Below are 21,121 nucleotides of genomic sequence, written 5' to 3'. Positions count from 1 at the left end.
CTGACTTTCCAATCAGACTATAACACACTTAAGCTCTTCCATGTATTACTGTTAATTCAAACAAAATATAAAAACAAAAATTTCTCCCTTGACCTAACTATTCTATGTCCTGTCTTGCTTTCATAACAGATCCTGACTACACTTGCTTTATTTCCACTTACTTTCTCTGCACTAGTGAAAGCTCTGCAGTTGCCTGTGCCTCTACCACACACCGAAACAGGTCTACCTAGCTCACTAGTTTTCCAACTTCACTGTGCAAAATAACCTCCTGGATGCTTTTTCACTTGAGATCCTCAAACTACATACCCCAGAGATTCTAATTTAATAGTCCCAAACTGGAAGGCGGGGATCTGAATATTTATCAGCACTCCCAAGTTATTCTGATGCATGTGCTCCGGAGTAATGTCACGAAGAGCTAACACCCAGATCAGCGGAGACTCCTCAGTTCTTACTTACATTTGACCTTTCTGCAAGATTTGATACCCTTGAAGTTTCATTTTCCCAGATGCTCAAGGCCTGGCCCTTGAAAAAGCTGGCTCCTCCACAGATTATCGAGCAGTGAATTCAAAAAGTGAGCTACGGATAACATCATGCCCTACATATTTGCTGGCTATTTGATCTAAAGCTTCAGGGGCTTCAGGCCTTCCCTTCTTAATGTCTTCATGGGATTCTCTTTCCATCCCAATCTCTTGTCTTAGCCCACTATTAAAATAAGTGACACAAACAAAGATGAGTACTTCTTGAATGTTTACAGTGGGTGCTAAGCACAGACACGATCCCCTGTAACAATCCCACGTGTCATGATTTCCTTCATCACAGTTTTTTTTGTCTGTTTGTTTTTTAGAAACAGTTTCCTCAACTCAAGCTAACTCTCACTACCCAAGAGCCGAAGTGCCATCCCCCACATCCTACTACAAACATCAAGGGTCACTTTCTCTGGGATGCTTTTCCTGATGGCCACACCAACAGTCCCCACGACTGCGAGCTCCCTTCCCTGTGCTCCACGTCACCTGACTCACTGTTAGAGGCTGATCTGCTTACGTGTCACCACCTATAACCAGTGGGCTTCTTGAATGGTGAGAGCTGTGTCTACTTGCCCAGGGCTTGTCATAGAGCCTGGCTGAATAACTTTTTTCTTAATTGATTAAGGCTAGTTATTCTTCTTTTTATTTCTGTAACCCTTCAAGCCTTCCAGCAGGACATTGTGCATTACTTCACAGAACGTGCTCCTTGAACCATTCATATTCAAATCACTCTGGACGATTGTTAAAAGAAGAGTTTCCTGTGCTCTTTGCTTTATACGGATCATTATTTCTGAGGCTGAACCCAGGAATCTTTATTTTGATAGGCACTTTGGGTGATTCTCATGAATAATAAAATCTGAAAAATATTACTTGAATTGGAGGAGTTCTTACTGAGATGGAAGTGACATTATCAACAACTAATATATATGTCATGAGCAGATTCTTTAAGGAGACTAGATTTTAGTTTCATTTAGAAACAGGGGATTAGAATAAATTATCTACAATACTCTCCTATCTCTAAAACTTTTTTTGGTTTTAATAAATTGGAAAAACTAGGGTTATACTTGCAAATACATTCCTTCTAAGCCATATGAAATTGCTGTCTATCTTTTATACCTCATGGGAATGAGTGAGCACACAATCACTTCAAATCAGACACAGATGCAACAGACACCAGGGCAATGATTTCAAGACTGGAACTAGAGTGCTTCTAATTATCTTAGGTAGAGAAGAACGGTAATGGGTGTTCAGACTTGGCCAAAGTATCCTAGTTTCTTTCATTTCTCATTCTAAGTAGTTCATAGAGAAATATTACCAATATGTATTTTTTAAAGAGTATAATCCTTGTCCCACGTGCACCAGAATCACTTAGGGCTCTGCTTAATACTGTAGTTTCCTCGATAACACCCATCACCTACTGAATCAGAATGTTTGACCAAATAAATATCCTTACAAACACTCCAGGTGATTTATTCACCTACCATTTGAGTACCACTGATACACATAATCCAAGTAGTTAAACTGAAATATACAAGAATAATGAACAAATGGCTCCAATGTCTAGAATAAAACCATAAATAAACCCTCTAAGGTCTTATGCAAGTCAGTCTTCTGAACATGCACAGAAAATACTTGCATAGTTATGTGGACTAAAACAGTATGTTTTGATTTTAAGAGTGGGAGATTCAAGGCTGTGGGCCAGGACACAATTATAATTCAGCATTTAACTACAGCCTTATAAATGTTCAAACATTATGATCCAGCACAGTTCTGGGTAGAAATAGAAGCACTAACAGGATAGAAGAGATGACCATAAAAGAGCTGAAAGAGGCTTTAGAGGCTAAGAAAATAAGACAGACCATAATGCACAGAGAGGGGAGAAAAGAACAATCAAGGAACAAGATAATGAGTTAAGTAAGTGAAATCACAGTTTTGCTGAATTAGATAACCTGGCAGTGATGCTAAAATCTGTGATTAGAAATCATCTGATTCGCTAACAAACAAAAACTGCATTATTAAAATGTAAGGGCCATTGTTAACCATATCCAACGGCATAACTAATATTAAACAAATAACAAATAAATAAAATCAAGTAAATAGTAAAATAAAGATCTTCCTCCTTTCTCAAAAGGAAAAATTAGCAATGAGAAAAAATTTACAAGGCATTAAGGTATTTGGGAAAATTACATGAAAAGTTTCAAAGCTGTAGATGTAATTCAATCTTTTAGTAAGATAAATACATGTCATTGGCTACATATATAAAACTTTTATACAGCCGATTGTAAATTATTCATATTTACACATGATAAAATTTTGATATATTAGAAATGAATACCATGCTACAGACTGAAAGAAAAATCATTTGAAAAAAATGTATCATAAGTTCATACATGTCATTTTTAAGAAAGTAAGGTAAATGACTAAAGAATCAATGAATTATTATTCACCATTTTCCTTGGAGAAAGTTGCATGTATTAATTAAGTCATGATTAAAGGAAGATGGTACAAGTGCCAATCACATACTTATCAAAAATGTATCAAGGAAAATTATAGTTTAATTCTTCCCCTCCATAAGCCTATGAATAAAATGCCTGTCTCCGTTCATGGGAAAATTAGTCTGATGTTTTCTCAAGGTCAAACTTCTCTGACAAATGTGTTTCCAGTATTTTGATCAAATGAAACATGCGACTACTGTCTGCACTGGGTCTAAAATGATTTATAGATCCTTGTGGCATGACTTACTCTTTCAGCACGTGACTCAAAAAAGCGATTTTTTTTTTTAGCTATAGGACTTAAGAAAAACATTTTTTTGTTCCTTTAGTTAACTGCAAAGTGGTTTTAAATTATTGATTATTTAGAGCTTTGTAAACAATTAGACTATATATGAATTTCATAATAAAGGCTTGAAAAAATGTAGATACAGGTTAGAGTTGTTTCTCTTCTTTTCCAAATCTGATTTTCAACAGCCTCTTTCACTTTACCAAAGCAATTTCTATTCCTATTCTCTATGTGAGAGAAAGAAAGAATATTCCTGAGGACAAGTATATTTAAGATTCATCAACAATTCTGCAGAGTGCCTTTGACAAAAAGAGGAATTGGGAATGAGGCTTACTGAGTTATTCCATACCTATTTCAAGCCTTTACACCAAGGCTTTTAAAATGACTATGGGTATATACATAAATTTGGTTTCATCGTGTCATCACAATATTGCCTAACAAGTTATAAGTGTTTAAATATTTTAAATGGCTTTAAATGCCTTCTCACATATTTTGAAGGTACCCATAAATATCAAAGAATTTTAAAAGCCATTGGTATCTTAGTTACAAAGGGATTTTTCAAATTACCTCATGAGCTTCTTACCAAATGCAATAACTATTTTTTATAGAGCCTAATTCTAAAATGCCACATTTCTGATGTCCTTCTGAGACAGGTCAGACCAGAGGACAAATTCCAGTGACAATCACAGGAATCTTCCCACTGTTTTTACATCACTTAAGATAAAAATGAAATGCACAGTACACAAGCCTGCTGAACAGCTTACATGCGTATCCTCCAAACCTCTACTGAAACAGGGCTGTGAAATTATTTTGTAACTGCCTTGTGCCTAAAATTAAAATATAACCTCACTGCTTCTCCATAAGACATTTATCAAAAAATGCAAATGCTCAAATACCACCCTTTTTTCTACTTATTAGAACAATTCTGGTACTAAATGACTAACATTTCATAATGGTTGTGTCGCTACCATTTTTCCATAAGGGAAAAAAAAATGTAGGTCCGAGATGCAGACGGCAGATACGGATGAAAGACCGTCTCTTGCCCTTATTAAGCAAATAACCCTGTGATTTGGTCTCAGTTCCATCTTCTATTAATTAGGAATTATAATATCTGCCTAAGGAGCGTAACTCAATGGGTGAGAATAAGGGTTTTTAGTTTAAAATGAGTCCACACCTAGAAATCCCTGTGAGTAGTAAAATAATATAAAATGATGAACAATGAACAATGTATTCCTACCCGGCTTAGGAAAAACATACAGGGTTTGTTTTTTTTTCCCAACTTCAGTCTCAAGAAGAAACAACTGAAATATGATAAAAAGTCACACTCTTGGTTCCTCAGTGTTCTTTCCTCAATTTTTGTTTCAGTGATCAAGGCTTTACAACCGCCCCCCACAACAAAAGAAACGCTGTAATTATTAGACACAAGATTTGCTGAGCATTGAATCTGTAACAGCTGTGTTTGATAGCTGTACCCCGGAAGTATCTCATATGCATTAGGGTACGGGGCCACACTTCCTTCCTGGGCCCAGTATTCATCCTGAGTGGAAGATCTGGGTTCATAAATGTTTTTTAAAGTGGTTCAGTAGAGCTGCTCAGGTCTCAATAAATCCCAAACTATGAAATTAAAAAAAAAAAATCCAAATCTCACCAATAAAAACATTCAAATCTTACCAAACAAGAATAAAACTCACTGTGAATGACTAATGCGTTCAAAGTCATTTCTTTCATGCCTTTGAGTAGCTAGGATTAGCATAAAGAGCCTTCTTGGAGTACAGGCAACAATAAAAACTGCAATAACTCATACTCTGTAGTGACTCTCATTTTTGAATCTGGATATTCTTTAATTTTCATAATCGCCTCGGGAGGTAAATATCATTATCCTCATTTCATAGGAGACAAAATTGAGAGATTAGTAATTTGCCCATAGCTACTCAGTAAGTGAACTCTATGCTGATTTCCGTCCCAGGCACCGGCACCTGGATGACTGCATTACTCAAATTTATATCACTAGATGGTGAGCACTTGAGAGAAACGGCATTCAGGTGACAGCCAAGTAAACATCCAGAAGTCAAACACGTGAAAGCAAACATGAAGGCACAAAGGAAAGAGTGGAAACTAACTGGTAGGCATTTGAAAACAATAAAAAGCTAGTATTCACTGATTGCTCATCATGCGCTCGGCACTGTTTGAAAAGCCATTGTGTGACTTAACCGTGCAGTCTTTATCACAGCCCCAAAATCAATGGTTAAAACTGTGAAGTCATCTTTGGTTCTTTCATTTCTTTCATTCTCCTATTCTCCACATCTAAGCCACCAAAAAATCTTGTGGTCTTCAGCTTTGAAATACAGTATTTAGAATCCAGCCTCCCACCACCCGGTCCACACCACCTGCAGATCGCTGCAGTGGCCTCCTTACTGCTCTTTCTTTCCCCAGTCAGGCTCTCTTCAGTCTGTCCCCTAACCAGCAGCCAGAGTAATCTCCTTATACGTCAGATGGTGTCACTATTATTCTCAAAACTTTCTCACGCACTCTCATAGCCTACTCAGAATATAAGTTTTTACAAAGTTCTAAAAGGCCCTCCCATTCTGGCCTCATCCCTGCCACTCAACCGTGACTCCTACTGCTCTGGTCCCACTAACTGGGCTGCTGGTCCTGGATCATTCTAGATAACACTTTGCCTTTCTAAGAAGTTGTGTCCTTGCTGTTTCTTGCCTGGAAGACTCTCCTTCTAGGTATCAGCAGGATTTAGTCAATTTGCTTCAGGTCTCTGTTTAAACCTTACCAGTGAGGACGCCTCCCTCCAGTCTATGGGAAACAGCAACTCTCCCCACAGCTGCCCCGAGCCCACGGCACTTCTCCCTGGAACCTAGCAGCATCTGCACGCACACTGTATTTGTCTGTTCATTCTGGAGACGAGGGGACTCTGTCTCCCCCATGTCAATGAAAACTCCAGAGACAGCTACACAAAACAAGAAATTCTCCGACTGGGGTGCCCTGCAATTCCATTCCATTCCAACACGATCTACCAGGGAGACAACATCAGATTTCAGAGCTTCAGTCCTACAAGACTCCCCTCCCCGCCCCGCACATCCCCCATCCCCACCACACACATACTTCAGACACTGGTTGCAAGCCCACGTTACCTGTGCTTCTGACCAACTGACCGTTAAGTCAGAGGTTTTTTTTTTTATTGAAGTATAGTTGGTTTATAGCGTTGTGTTAATTTCTCATGTACAGCATAGGCCTCATAGTGACATATATATATATACACACACACATACATATATATATGCCTTTTCATATTCTTTGTCATTACAGACCACTACAAAGTACTGCATACAGCTCCTGTGCTGTACAGTAAGACTGCTTATTTTACATATGGTAGTGCATGTCTGCAAACCCCGAAGGTTCCCAGGACCCCCTCCCTGGGTTTGATTAGTTTGCCAGAGCAGCTCACTGAACCCAGAGAATCACTTTACTTGCTAGATCAAGAGTTTATTATAAAAGGCTGTAACTCAGGGATCGCCAGATGGAAGAGATGCACAGGGCAAGGAGGGGAAGTGTGCAGAGCTTCCACGCCCTTTCCAGGCCCCTCGCCCAGCACCTCCGTGTGTTCTCCAGCATGGAAGCTCTCCGAACCCGATCCTTTTGGGGTTTTATGAGGGCTTCATCACAGAGGCATGACTGATTAAATCACTGGCCACTGGCAATCGATTCAACACCCTCCTACTCTCTCCTCTCCCCAAAGGTTCTGACCCCATAATCACGTGATTGGTTCTCTTGGCCACCATTCCCCTGGTGGGGTCCAAAAGTCTCCTCCTTACCATGACAAGAGACAACTTCACTGCTTCTCAGCACTTAGGAAATTTCAAGGGTGTGGGGAATTCAGTGAGAGAAATGAGGACGAATATCACAGTTCTTGCTATAAATCACAACATCCCAGGCTACATTCTAAAATCCTTAGAAACAATGAAACATTTAAAAAAAAGTAAAAAAGTATATGTAATTTGTTGTCACAGGTCCATTTGTGTTAACACGAGTTTTTTTGGCCCCCTGCGATTCTTCCATAAAAATTCAAATTACATAGGTTTTCTCCATTGCTTACAGTGATTTTCACATATAGAATCAATACCAAAAAGTATCAATACCAATGGTCAAATTTGAAGATTACACAATAACTGAAAGTGGAATTTGTGTCAAACCCACGTTTCCCTACCACTGGATTCTCCTAAAGACTTCAAGTTTGTGAATGGGGTCACAGGTTAAATTCCAGTCCAGATTACTTCCACAGAACTCTAGCATTAGCTCCCAGGGCGTAACATACCTAGTGTTCACTCTAATCTCTGGTGCAAATTTTAAGGGTTAGATTTCCCATGTGCTACATGAAAACATCTATTTAAACCCAGCATCCTCTCAACAGGACTGTTGTTAACATTAGTAACATTTTGCAGTCATATTTTTCTCTACATCTGCTTTTTGAGTCTAGTTATTTCTCAAAAATGCAAGTGTGTCTGTTTCGTGTGTCTGTGGCAGAGACAACTGCTACTCAAGTAGGGAATTTCTCCTTCTTTTGTACAGAATTGTTGGTAGGAAGCAGCTAACCTGTGAAGGATTATATTTCCCAACCCTCTCTCCTTCCACCCAGCCCCCACTGGGTCCACAGGACTGCTCTCTGTGGAATGTGAGCAATCCCTTCCAGGCTGAAATTAAGTGTCATATTCACAATCGTCCTCACCCTGGCTCTGATCTCTGGGCAGCTGAAAGCAGCAGGGGAATCTGAGGAGACCCTAGAGAACTCAGAAACAGCAAGAAGGAAAGAAGGGACGTGTGGATCAACACTGAGAGGACAGCCACCTAATAAACCTCCATTTGACACTATGTGAGTCAGAAACAAATTCTTGTTATGTTAAGACTTTAAGGCTTGAGTTTCTCAGCCATGAGAAAGAGTAAAATAATGCCATCTGCAGCAACATGGATGGCCCTGGAGACGGTCATACCAAGTGAAGTATGTCAGAGAAAGAAAAATACCCTATGATATCACTTATATGTAGAATCTTAAAAAGTGAAAAAAAAGAACTTATTTACCAAACAGAAACAGACTCACAAACATAGAAAACAAACTACCAAGGGGGAAAGGGGGTGGGAAGGGATAAACGGAAGTTTGAGATTCGTAGATACTAACTACTATGCATAAAATAGATAAACAGCAAGGCCCTACCGTATAGCACAGGGAACTACACTCAGTACTTCGCAATAGCCTATAATGAAAAAGAATACGAAAAGAAATATGTATGTATGTATAACTGAATCACCATGCTGTGCACCAGAAATGAACACAACATTGTAAATCAACTATACTTCAATAAAAATTAAAAAAAAAGACTCGAGTTTGTTATGGCATGCATTATGAATTACACTATTACATGTAGAAATAAATTGACAGTAACCTTTCCCTAAGAAGAACCACCTACACTAGTTTAGGTTTCCCTACGAGGTTTGCTTCTTAACACCAAGTCTTCCCTGCACATAATAATAACCATGTTTAATTTTTTTGTTTAATGTCCACCCTCTGCAGTCAACTATAGGCTTCATGCAGTCAAGGGTCTTGTCTGAGTTTTCCTTCTCTGTTTCCCCAATACCTTGCCTACAGCCTGACGCGTGTAGGCGGATAACAAATACTCCAGAGAGGAATGAGTGACTGCTGAGCCCAGTAACATTTCTGCCTACTTGCAAATAGAAGGGAAAATAGGAGAACACAAGGGATACCACATTGGTGAGTGTAATTTCTGATTCTGGGGAAGCAGTGTCATATCTCAAGTCACTTCAGTCACTTTACAGCATTTGTCAGCGACTCAGGAGTACTGTGGATACGTGTGCAGACACACGCACTCACACGTACTACAACCCAGCTCACGGTTCTCTCTCTTCCTCTCTTTTCCTGATTATCCTCTCAGTGAGGCTCACCTTATGAAAGTAACATTCCTTACCTCTCATAATTGACTCATTCTAATCTTATTTCTCGGGGGAAAAAAATCCTGAGAGAAAATTTGATGGTCCTAGCTAATATTTTTAACCCCCACAGCCAATAAATGTACTAGCCTGGGCACCTAACCTCTGGCGGATCATCCCTACTGGGGAGGGGGAGCCACAGGAACAGAAGGGCTTGGTACAGGTTGTAGAGGAAAGAAATCACTGGGGTAGTGTTAGCAAAGGACATTTATTCCAGGATAGAAAATGGCTTACAGAATCACTGAGAGAGCCCAAGAGGCAGATTCTAGGCAAAGCCTCCAAAAATAACGCCTCATACTTGGGCACCAAAGTTGTTGCTGCTCCTTTCACTACTAAGCAACCAGCTGCTGGGGGTGGGAAGTGCCAGCTTCAGAACCACTTACTTTGTCTCTGTCACCATCGGTCCCAGCAGAATGATGATGGCCTTTTTTTCCACGCCTTCTCCTCCTTAACTGAGTTCCAAAATCAAGGCTCGAGCAAATCCATCTGATCGACAGAATCTACCACACACAGAAACCCTGTTGAAACCGGCCCGGGGAAAGAAGGCCCGCTGCAGGGCATTTGGCACAGACACTGAACTGAGCAACCCAGGACACAACAGACACCTCCACTGACCTATGTTCTACAGTGACTTTAAAAACACCTCCAGCCGCAGGAGAATCCAGAGCCCTCCTCCTCCCAGAGTCCAGCTCCTCTTAAATCAGCTCCTTTATGGGCTATTTATTCTCCTGAGACTATGACCAACCTCCCTGAAGGTTGGTTATAAGTCTTTCCTTCCTTGAAAAAATTTCACCAGTCACAGGTGAGATCGTTGCCTGATAACCTAAATAACACCCAGTCCTAAGGACAGGAGATATCACCATTCTGCCTTACAACGATTCCTCATTCAACTCAGTCACCACTCAAAGTCCCAGCCTCCCAAATTAACCATCATGAAAACATGAATTCTTGTGCTCAAAGATCATCCACCCCTCCCCTCACAAGCCTTATTACTTTTCCTGTTAAAAAAAAAACTTACTCTCTGATATCCCAAGTTTTCTCTGAAACTCACTTCCACTCACAATTCCTTTACTACTCAGACACCTGCTCTTTGGAAGACATACTTCCCCTGCCACCTTCACAAGAAAACGCTGGCTTTTTTTTTTTTTTTTTTTTTTTTGGCTTTTTTTTGCTTTGTTTCTCCCACACAGAGAAGTTGAAGTAGAGTAAGAAAGGCATAGAAGTAATGTCCTCTGGGCTCTTCCTTGATATTTTCGAACTGTCTCCACCCTCTGTCCACAACTGAGATTCTCACCATTCTCATCTTTCATATTCCTGACTACATTAAAAGTCAGGAATATGATCCATTTAACACAATGGCCTCTCATTTCCTTGATACTCTTTGTCTATTGTATGACCCGTGCATATGGTCATACAACAGACCCTGTTATCACTGGGATCTGCACCTCCTGTCTGACCATCACATCTAATCCTTCCAGGTCACTTATTCTAAAATTACCATTCCAAAATGTTCTGATGTCACTGAGGCCTCTTCTTTACCATAGCAGATTTTCACTATTCATCACCTCCTTTGTATGTTCATATCCCTCTTGCTCAGCCAAGAGTCAACAGTTTAGTGGTATTACTTGCTTGTGCATTATCTTGACTTTGTGTTGCTCTGTGCACTTCCTGCAAACATTCAACCCAACAAAAATTTCATTGCAAAAGAATGAAATTGGACCACTAACTTATACCATATACAAAATTGACTAAAAATGGATTAAAGATTTGAATGCAAGACCTGAAAACTCCTAAAAGAGAACGTAGGTGGCAAACTCCTTGACAGCAGTCTTAGCAATGATTTTTTTTGGTGGATTTGATACCAAGTGCAAAGGTGACAGAAGCAAAAATAAACAAGTGGGACTATTAAAAAGCCAACTAAAAAGCTTCTGTGTGGTAAAGGAAATCATTGACAAAATTAAAAGGCAACCTACAGGATGGGGAAAAAAAATTTGAAAATCATATGTCTTGATAAGGAGCTAATATCCAAAATATATAAAGAACTCATACAACTCAATAGCAAGAAAAAAAAAAACAAAAAACCTCAAACAATCCAATCAAAAATGGAGAAAGGATCTGAATAGATACTTTTTCAAAGAAGACATACAGATGGCCAACAGGTACATGAAAAGATGTTCAACATCACTAATCATTAGGGAGATGCAAATCAAAACCACAATGAACTATCACTTCACACTTGTCAAAATGGTTATCATCAAAAAGATAAGAAATAACAAGTGTTGATAAGAATGTCAACATTTGAAAAAGGAATCCTTATGCAATGTCGGTGGGGCTGTAATTAGTGCAGTCATTATGAAAAATAGTATTGAGGTTACTCAAAAACTTAAAAATAGAACTATAATATGATCCAGCACTTCCACTTCTGGGTATTTATCTTAAAGAAAAGAAATCAACATCTTGAAAAGATAGCTACACCCTTATGTTCATAGCAGCATTATTTACAATAGTCAAGACATGGAAGCAACCGAGGTGTCCATCAACAGATGAACAGATAAAGAAAATGTGATATATATAAAAAATATATACACACATATATACATGCAATGGAGTATTATTCAGCCATAAAAAAGAATAAAATCTTGCCATTCACAATAACATGGATGGACCTAGACAGCATGATACTAAGTGAAATAAATCAGACAGAAAAAAAAATATACCATAGGTTCAAACTTGCATGTGGAATCTAAAAACAAAAAAACAAGCTCATGGATATAGAGAACAGAATGGTGATACCTGAAGTAGGGGGTGGAGAATGGGGAAATAGGCAAAGGGATCAAAAGGTACAGATTTCCAGTTATAAGATGAATACATCTTTGGGAAGTACTGTACAGCATGGTGAGTATAGTTAATAACACTAAATACTGTATTGGATATTTGAAAATAGCTAGGAGAGTACATCTTGAAAGCTTTCATTACAAGAAAAAAATCTGTAACAAATGTTAGCTGGATTTATTGTGATCATTCTGCAAACTAAAGAAATATCTTAATCATTACTCCTGAAACTAATGTTGTAAGTTACAGCTAAAAAAAAACAAAGAATAACAACAACAAAAAACTTGAACCCAGTAGCTGAACAGCACTGGTTTACTCAGCAATATCAAGCATAAGTTTATGACAGTTCAAGGAATCCTTTAACAATGCCAGACTGCCCCCTCTACTACTACACTTCCCTAGTAAACTCACTTTCCCACTATTAAGAAGGTGGCTACTTTCACAATGCCTTGTGCTCCTTAAGTTTCCTAGACCTTTTCATCCTTTCATCCTCAGTTGATGATGATACTGCTTAATGCATAAAGATAATAAATGCAACAAAATGAGATTCTTTCATTTGCCCACCACTGATTCTTCTAATGCACCTACATCTCTGTCTCCAAAATCTGCCTTCCATCATGTTACCATGGAAGACATGCTTCCACTCCTATCTAAGGGCAACCTCTCTGTCTGTGTCCTGAATCCCATCTCTTCTGACTACTCAAGGAATTTTTTTTCCTGAAGTATTCCTTTCTCTCTCTCTTCCCTGTATTATCAGTTTCTTGTTCTTTACTGGATGATTCATTTCAACAAACCAACTAACATCACCAAATTTAAGCAACATCCACAGACACCCACCCATGAGCATAAATTATCTGGAATCCACATTTGCTTCTGACCATAGCCCAATTCCCTACAGTAGTTAAATTTTTCAAAGGAATCTACTCTGACTGCATCTACCTCTTTCCTTTACATTCTTCATTAAATGTACTCAAATAGTGCTTCATCTTCCTCACTCCAAGGAAATGGCTTTTAGTAAGAACACCAAAGACCTTCATTTTGCCAAAGCAAATGATAAATTACCTGTTCTCATTTTATCCAAAGCCATTCTGTAGAATTTAACACAAATGACTGTTACCATTTCTTGAAAACTTATCTAGGTTCCCCAGTCTCTTGAGTTTCTCTCACTTAACGGACAACTATTTTTTATAAGGACCTCCTTATCCTCCAAACCTGAAAAATGTGCAAAGTTTTTAACACAGTCCTAGAATCCCTTCTCTCTTTCTATACACAACCTATATGAACTCATTCAGCTCCCCATGGCTTCAAGTATAAAGTACATACCGACAACTCTCAAACTTACACTTCTTGCCTGGATGGAATTCATCCCTGAGAATAAGATGCCTAGCCAATCGTCTATCATCTTGTCCATTTCAGATTTCCCTTGTCAAAAGAGAGCCTGTTATTTTTCCTCCAAATATACCCCCACAGTGGTATACATATACAATGGAATACTACTCACCCTTAAAAAAGAATAAAATAATGCCATTTGCAGCAACATGGATGGACCTGGAGATTGTCATACTAAGTAAAGTAAGTCAGAAAGAAAAAAATACCATATCACTTATATGTAGAATCTAAAAAAAAAAATGACATAAATGAACTTATTTACAAAACAGACACAGATTCACAGACATAGAAAACACACTTACGATTACTAAAAGGGAAAGGGGATGGAGGGATAAACTGGGAGTTTTGGATTTGCAGATACTAACTACTATATATAAAATAGATAAGCAAATTTATACTGTACAGCACAGAGAACGACATTCAATATCTTGTAGTAACCTATAATGAAAAGAATATGAAAGGAATATATGTATGTATTTGTATGACTGAAACATTATGCTGTACACCAGAAATTGACACAACATTGTAAACTGACTATACTTCAATAAAAATAACAAAACAAATATACCCCCACAAAAAAATCTTCCAGTAAATGACACCACCTTTCAACAGCTATAAAACCAAAAAAATCTTACATTCATCTCAGATCACTCGTTTCTCCTTACACCACATACCCAATCCACATGTTACTTCTACGAGATATATTTCCAAAATATATCCCAAATTTGGCAACTACTCCCCATGTCCACTTCTCCAGCCATTCTCAAGTCCATCTGAAGTCCTACTGCCTGCATCACTGTAGCAACAATTCTGTTGGTCTCCCTGCCCCTTCTCTGCCTCCCTTCTGAGCAAGAGTGATCTTTCCTTTTTTTTTTTTAAGGTCAAGTTACACTGCCACCTCAAATCTTCAATGAAATGCAATTATACTTAAAACAAAATCTAAACTTTTTAGTGCAACCCCAGAATGTCTCTATAATTGGAAGGTCTCTCTGAACACAATCTCTCCCTCCATTTGCTTTGTTCACTTCCTTTTGATTACAATCTCCTTATTTCTGTCTTTTAACAGTTGGAGACCATTTCATTCTAAAGGAATTTGCTCTCGCTGTTCCCGAGAGCCCTTCTCATCAGCAAGGTCATATAACTCAAATTTCGTCTCAGCAGAGGCCTTCCCTGACCTTAGTAAATACCAGCTCCAGTAACTCTCAACCATATTTTCCTATTTTAGTCTCTGTTGGTAGCATATAAAATTCCTAACTTATATTATTTATTGGTTTGCACGTTTACTTACTGTCTTCCTCATTTGAGTGCAAACTTTCTGAAGGCAGCAGCTCAATTTCCTTTGTTCATTCTTATCCCAAGTAATTAGAACAGTGCCTGGCTCACTTGATAATTACTTGTTAACCGACTGAGTGATTTAACAATTACGTATCACAAAACCTAAGATGTCTTGCTCCAGAAACTTTACTTATATTCCACATTTCTGTACCTCTAGGAAGATCATAGAGACGACATGATTTTATCAACATGCTATCCTAAAATAGGACATGGAAGGATTTCTATCGCCCATGTTCAGATAATTTAGACCATTATAATATTTTTCAGCATATTTCTTAGTTGAATATATTTAAAAAAAACTATACCAACAGTACTAAAGATTCATCTGGTCTTTGATACAGCCAAGCACTCATTCCTTCAATTTAATGTGCTCCCCTAAGACCCATTTGTTGAAGCCCTAACCCCCAGAAGCTCAGAATGTAACTATATTTGGAGACAGGGTCATTAAAGAGGTAATTAAACTAAAAGCAGGTCGTTAGAGGAGGCCTTAATCGAATGTGACTGGTGTCCCTAGAAGAAGAGATTAGGACATACTTATACATACGAAGGCACACAGGGGAGAAGATGACCATCTACAAGCCAAGGATAGAGGCATCAGAAGAAACTAACAGTTGACTTCAGCCTCTAGAATTGTGATAAAATAAATTTCTGTTGTTGGAGCCACTAGTCTTTGGTACTTTGTTACAGCAGTTCTAGCAAGCTAACTGACGGTTGAGAACAGAAACCAGGTAACACAGTATGCTTCGTTTGGTAGTGTCTGCGGCTCAATTACACCTTTTGAAATTAACTACAAGAACGTTAAGATTCATAGACTTTAGTATTTGGATATCTGTTTTTTTTCTTGCTAAAGGTTGGTGTATTCTAGCACCATTTCCCAGGTGGTTCAGATAAATACCTTTATGGAGAAATTAAAGATCCATGAAATGAATTGCCTGTACCACACCGACCTACTAGGAGAAGTGGAAAAATAATGCATCTTCCTTCTCACCCCATTTCAAGTTCTCTGTGTGAGTGCAAATGTCAAAATTTAATCTTGTTCTTTCATTTATCGTTTTGTATTGCGCTGGCTAATTCATATTTAGTTTAAAGTATCTTTGTAGCTCACGTTGTAGATTTTCTCAGGGAGTATCTCAAAAGCACAGCTCGAGAGTGTTCCAATCTGGAGACTGCGTCTTTGCCATGGAAAACTGCAGAGGTAGAGAACTGCTCTCTCATGTAAGCCCAGTGACTCTGCACTATGCAGCATCACTTGAATACTCACTGAAAGTGTCCACTAAGGAAGCTCAAATTGGTCGTGGTGGCTGAGGATTCATGAGGGTGCTGTGACAGCAAATAATCTGCACAATTTGCTCTCTTTCCACAAGCCAGGCACAGAATCTTTTTGCTGTCTTCATGTCTAAATAATGAAACAATACTTATAAATAGCCTTATCTTTTTCCAGCTGCAACTTAATTTAATATATGCTTATTTTATATATAAAAAGATACAATTAAGAAAATTAAAATAATTTATAGGGCCAGTAACATTTTTATAAGATTCTGGTATATTTTCCTCCAGCCACTGCATATTAAAATTATCTTTCTCCCTTTCTCTTTGTCTTTTTTATTCTGGGACTTTATTTATATTGTGGACATGTTGATTTAAGTATCTGATGGCCACACCATATTCTAATGTGTGCATGTTTGTGTGTGCGTGTGTGTTTGTGTGTGTACATTTATGACAAAGTACTTTAACTTAACTATGACTGATAAACTTGAAGATGTTTTACTTTTTGTTTTATAAATATTCCTCTATTAATCCACATTTTTTAAAGTTTTCAATTATCTCCTTTTGGGATAATACTCAGTGTGGATTTTCTGAACTAGAAGACTTGCTAATCTTCAAATTTTATACATACTGTCTGGTTGCCCTTGAGAAGGTTCTAACAATTTACCCTCCAACAGAGTTCATTTCAATTCCCATTTGCTCACAGATTCATTGCCACTGGGACACATTTTAAACTGCTAATGAATTTGTCTGTATCTTCACATTCATTGACTTTGATCATTTCACCTATTATAAATCACCTAATCATTGTTGGTCTTTCCTGTATTGTCTTATTTCTATTTATATTGTGGTTATAATAAATCTTTGTCTCTCATCTACATTGCAAATGTCTTTTATCAGGATATAATTGATTAAAATTGCTTTTGTTTCTTTTTATCAAAAAGAAAAAAATGATGTTTAAATACTGAAACCTTTTAATGATTCTTGCCTTTGAGTATTACAAAAATAAAATTTATTCACTTCATTTTTATTCTAGTATTTTAATAGTTAAACATTTAATATTTGGGGTTTTATTCTCATCTATGGTAATAAGTAAATATCTTAAGTATTTTTCCAAATTTAAAATTATCTCAACATTGTTTACTAAATAATCTATTTTTTCTCATTATTGTAAAAATGCTAGCCTAAAAAGTAAATTGTCATTAGTTACTTGGGTTTATTTCTTAAATAACTTTTTTGTCTCATTAAATTCCTCGTCAATTTTGTCACCAATATTTTAATTACATACTAGAAGTCTACAGCACAAGTTTTATGTTATTACTCTTCTTTATCATAATTTTCCTGATGTATTCCTTTAATGTAAAGGTGTATTCTCAAATAAAATTGGGAACTATATGGTCACATTTCCCCCCAAAAAAAGGATGCCATTGTGTTGGGAGCAGGTATAAGGTGGATTCTAGCAAATGAATTAAAACATTTTGAGAGAAATGGCATCTTTGCAATATTGATACATCTCATTCAAGGAACCTGTTAATGGGATTTATTTATGTCTTGTTAAATTTCCTTCATGAAGTCTTATAGTTTTATTTATTAAGTTCTTGTACATGTCTTAAGTTATTTTGGGGTATATTATGTTTCTGTCACTGTTTTGACAACACAAGCATTTTATTTTCAACTGATTAGTGCTGAGTTTTAAAAGTAAGCCACTGAATCTTATTCATTTATATTATGACCTGACATATTAATCAACTCCTAGTATTTCTAATGTATTTATTGATTTGGGAGGCTTTCTAGATTGAGAAAATAATCTGCAAATAATAATAAATATAACTCTTCATTTCCAGTATCTATTTTTTTCCTGAATACTTCAAGAATAATGTCAAACAATAATGGTAATTTCCATTCCAGAACTTTGTTAAACAGTACTGAAGATAACAATTACTGCATTGTTTAATTGTAATAATAATGGATTTGGTGATTCCTCATTATGCATGATGCTCATGTACTTGTGTATTACCTTCAAAACTGTACTCATATTAAAAAAAATAACACAACATTGTAAACTGACTATACTTCAATTAAAAAAGTAAAAAAAAACAAAGATGAAGCTATATGGAAAGATAAAGATGCAGATGTAGATATGTTAACATTGGTTTACAAAGATATTATCTCAAACCACTAAACTGAATAACTCTTCTTAGTTATTATTCTTACTAGCTATTATTGAATTCACCTCTCTATTTGCCTATGTAATCTTCACTCTTCTTGAGATAGCCTGAGTCCAGGTATCTCTCCTCCTGTTGTTTAAAGTGTGACAATATCCCTGTTACCTCAATCTATCCCTCTCAGTTTGTTCCCAACTGATAATCTCATCCATCCAATCACTTCAAAAATTCCTCTAAATGATCCCAAATGTCTTGGTCCAACTTTGGCCTCTCTACTCACTTCTGTTTTAAATTTTGAACCTCTGCTCTTATCATTCTTGCAATTCAAAATCAACATGTCCAAACCTGGATTCACCCTCTTCCTGACAAGCCAGATTCTTCAGCCTTTCTCATCCTCATTAAAGTCATAATTCCTCCATTAATTAATCAGACAAAACCCCACAGCATCATCTCCAACTAACTCCTCCCTCCTGTCCTCCAGCCCTCTCACTTGCCAGTGCTTGTGGACTGGCCTCCTCACCGTCTGCTCATGTCTACTGCAAAAGTCTCCTGATGCACCCAAAGCTCACCTCCTCCATGTTGCTAGACACATGGAATTGCTGGTCATGTTACTTCCTGCCTAAATTCCTCTACAACATACAACATTTATAGAATAATGTTCAAATCCCTTTGCCTGGCATTTGATGACTGATTTGCTTTCCCAGGTAAGCTGGGTCCAGGGCCCATTAAATGACCTATAGTCTGAGTCCCTTGGCCAGGCACCAGCATGTATCATCTTTTGTTTCTGGGATATGGTGACTGGTAACCACTGAAAGCATTTTACAATATGCAGATCAAAATCTCTTCAGGGTATCCTAAGACCTAAATCATAATAACAGGATCATAGAGGCTGCTGGTTATAAAATCAACAGTATAATCACCAGGGAAACTTGAGGAGACTCAAAGAAGGTGGGAGTCAGTTTCTGAAATAATCTTTGAGCTAATGTTCAGGTACCTACACGGACATTTACACTTCAAAAATCTTTAACCAAATGCACCTTTCTAGTTATTTTTTCTACTTCCTCACGGGCTCCTGGGAAACCAAAGGATTCCTAGTGTTCTCTGAATAATCTCAGCTCTTACGTCAAATGATATCTGCTGAAGGTGGAGGTAATGCGGGCTTTGCCTAAAGCCGAATCCAAGTCAGTCTGGGCACAGCAGCTATTAGGAAGCCTCCTCTTGCTGTGCCTGCCCATCAGAAGACGGCTCCAGAAAGCATCTTGAGGCCCAGCTGGCACCAGAGGTGCTCTGTGAGGAAAGCAATCCATCCTCCTAACAGCAGTGCGCACTGTCCTGCACAGCATAAATGCTCAATAAAAAGTCACTTAATTGAACTAAATTTGCTAAGGAAACTGAGGATATGCTAATGTAAAATTTAAAAAGTTAGCCCCAAAGTGAGATGATGCTACAAGCCCATCAGGGCATAATTATTAGAGAGATGTCTCATGTTATCTTCACGTGGTGAAGGAACGTAATGGGGGGGAGTGTTAGTTACAGGGCGAAGTGGTCCTGGGAAATGGGATGTAAAAAGAGAATTTGTGTCCCTGAGAGGTCTGCCTTGTCTGGGGAGCAACGTTTCTCCTTTTACTTTGAATATCTTCACCAGGAAACCGAGGCAATGCTTGCTCTAGTTTAGCAACAAACAAAAGGGCCCCAGGGGCTAAAATTATTTTTACAGAAATAGAGGGAAACTTCCTCACTAAGACTTAAAAATGTCAATTAAAACTAAGACAAATATACAGGATGAAGGCAACAAGAAAACACCATCCAATCAGAGGGACAGGGGATAAAATCACTTCAGATTTTGAGTTGTCTGTACACTTGATGTTAAATGATGCCTCTCAAAACGAAGTGTGGAATTGCCTCAACGTAACAAGGAGACTCTGCCTGTTCAAAACGAAATACACAACTACTTTGATATGCAACAGCGCCGTCAGCACCAGAGCAGAGGGCACAGCCAACGGCGTGGTGATAATTCTGCTAGACTCTCCCTCTCCAATCTGCCAGGACTACCGCGTTCAACTTCCAGAGAAATATTAACATGTGCTCAATACCCAGAAGAGGATGGCCCAAATGATAAATCATGACATACGAAGAGATAAAATAACTTGGGATTTTAGCCTCAAATAGAAAAGATTTAGAGAAATATGTTTCCTGGACCTAAATGCCTAAATGGTTCTCACTTGAAAGAGAGTCCTTTTGAATACCTCCAACAAGGCGTAGACTCTTCCAATGCGTGGAAGTAGCGAGACTGTTGTTTGGGACTTAAAATATGGAAAAAGGCTTTTAACAAGCTCTCCAACAATGTAATCATATAAAAACAACTGCTAAGTGTCGTTGAGAGTTTTCTTCCAGGCACTCTGCCACGCTTTACGTGCATCATCTCTTTTAATCCCCTCAACCACACTGTGAGGTGAGTATTATTGCTAACTCCATTTCACAGTTGAAGAAACTGAAGCATAAAAAGGCTCCGCTCTCTGAGCTTGCAAAGGTAGAACAGACAGACCCAGTTGGACAGATGCATAGCAAAAGCACTTAACCATTACACTGTAGGTACCTTACTCCGGTTGTTCTAAAGGAACTAGACAGCTGCTCTAGAATACCATAAAAAAAGAAATAATGTTTTAATTTGGAATGGCAAAGATGATGTTGAAATTTCTTCCCATTGCATTTTTAAGATTCTTTTACCTAGTGTACTTTGCGGAAGATAAACCTGCGCCTTCAGCCAAGATTCTCCCAGGATTCCAGCATCCATCTGTTCTGGTCCTCGATGTCTGGAAATTA

The 21,121-nt window shown here is 38.0% G+C and overlaps 1 protein-coding gene across 8 annotated transcripts in view; it reads right to left on the bottom strand.

Annotated features, from left to right (window-relative positions):
* LRFN5 (leucine rich repeat and fibronectin type III domain containing 5) overlaps window positions 1–21,121 on the bottom strand; it is a 232,500-nt gene that overhangs the window by 172,009 nt on the left and 39,370 nt on the right. Inside the window, exon 1 of one of the 8 annotated variants that reach the window (XM_032481942.1) lies at window positions 16,129–16,267. The exons of the other annotated variants lie outside the window; for them this stretch is intronic. The gene's annotated coding sequence lies outside the window, so the exon portion shown is untranslated. Of the gene's footprint in view, window positions 1–16,128; window positions 16,268–21,121 lie in introns of those variants that run through there. 8 annotated transcript variants of the gene reach the window in all.

This window comes from Camelus ferus, chromosome 6 (assembly GCF_009834535.1).
Source record: "Camelus ferus isolate YT-003-E chromosome 6, BCGSAC_Cfer_1.0, whole genome shotgun sequence".
Taxonomy (NCBI): domain Eukaryota; kingdom Metazoa; phylum Chordata; class Mammalia; order Artiodactyla; family Camelidae; genus Camelus; species Camelus ferus.
Note: the sequence above shows the minus strand (reverse complement) of the source record. Positions and strands in the feature narration are given on the sequence as shown.